We start from the raw sequence: 1,731 nt of genomic DNA, 5'->3' as shown, positions 1-1,731 counted from the left end.
GCCATGAAAATGCAAGATTCTTACTCCTTTCCTACCAAGGGATCAAAATCTCAAAGAATATGCAAAACAAAGAACTAAAGATAAGAAATGACCCAAATATGCACTAAAAAGCATGGGAACAAGGCTAATTCGGGGGCTAAATATGCGCTAATTATGGTCACATCAAAATGACATCCAAAAATGTACAAATGTACAACAAAAAACCAGCAAACTAGTCCTGACAACCCCTCAACTCAGCCACTGTCGCCTCAAGGGCAGCGATCTCAGCATCTCTGGCCTCGAGCTCTCTCGGCAAGCGGGTCGTCTCCTCCTGGGACTGCGCCAGCTCACGCTCCAAGCCACGCTTCCTCTACACAGAAAAAATGGAGCGATATTTTACTTCACTTCACTTCGCAAAATTGGGAAAAATATGAAATAAAGAACGGGCACGAAAGTTTCATACCTGCCGCCCCGAGCCACCTCTGAGGGCCTCAATGGCCGTAGCTCGCAGCTGGTTGGCCATCCTCCATAGCTCCACGTGCCTGGACGGCGCCACCTTCATTCAAAAATAGAGAAGGTTCAAGCAAATGCATTCCTATGTAATAAAGCATAAAATACTAAAGATAGCCAAAGCTGGGGGCTTACCCTCCTCACGATGTGCTGCCACTCGTCCAAGCCAGCGTCAGTCACCGCATCGCTGAAGTCCCGGATCTCTGAGATCACCGTCATGCCCGCCGAGTCAGTGTAATCCAACATCTCTGGAAAAGCTGGGGGCTCGATGCCCGCCACCTCGATCTCCTGCAAAACTCAAGTGGCTCATTATTTTGCTGATCATTCAGCATTTATCAGATTTATCAAAGACAAGTGAGCGGTAAATATGCTTACCATGATCGGCCAGTATGCCAACCTCCGGCGAACAAACTCAGCGTACTCCTCACCAGGAAGAAGGAGGGCGTCACCGCTTGTACCAGCCAGGTCAGCCGTCCTCTCAGCCTCCGAAGGCTCCCTAAACATCATCCGTGGAGGATCGATGGGAACCGTAAAAGTGTCACGGGAGCACTGCCGAGCCAAATGCTCACCCAAGTACCACACAGGCCCCATGGGCGTCGTCAACAGCAACCGACTCGAACTCCGGAGACGGAGAACCTCAGCTACAAAGGCTGGAGCCCCAGAGTAGCTCTCCCAAGGCCGGGGTACCCACTAAAGCAAGGAAATGAGGGGCCATTCCTATGATCGTCTCTAAATCAATAAAGGGAAAAATGAAGTGAAGATCGAAGACACTTACGCTGTCTAGACTCAAGGCATTCACGCCCCTCCGACAAACATCGTAAGAAGGCCACTGGCTCTTCCAACGACAGACTATCCAGTCCCTCGCGACGGGGTACGCTCTCGGTACGTCCGCCGCCCTCGTGGGCGCAAAGCTAGGAAAGTAGGAGTACACCCACGCCTGCAAGCAAAATAATAATGATTACAAATCATTCTCTACAAAAAAATGATCTTTCATATATTCTTAAAAGAAAATGATCTTTCATATTTTCAAAAGAAGGATCATACCTCCAAGAGCAGTCCAGGACCGACAGTGGCAGGAGAAGTCCCCTTCTCCATCAACTCCGGGCGAACCATGGCGCTCATGTAGCATGTGAGGACCGCAAAGCTAGGAGTAACCCAGTCCCAACGACCCAGGCTACTCAAGTTAGTCAGAAACGGAAGAAGCTTCATCGACAACCTCTCCCCCTTGTCTCCGAGGTAAAT

This window comes from Silene latifolia, chromosome 11 (assembly GCF_048544455.1).
Source record: "Silene latifolia isolate original U9 population chromosome 11, ASM4854445v1, whole genome shotgun sequence".
NCBI classification, from domain to species: domain Eukaryota; kingdom Viridiplantae; phylum Streptophyta; class Magnoliopsida; order Caryophyllales; family Caryophyllaceae; genus Silene; species Silene latifolia.
Note: the sequence above shows the minus strand (reverse complement) of the source record.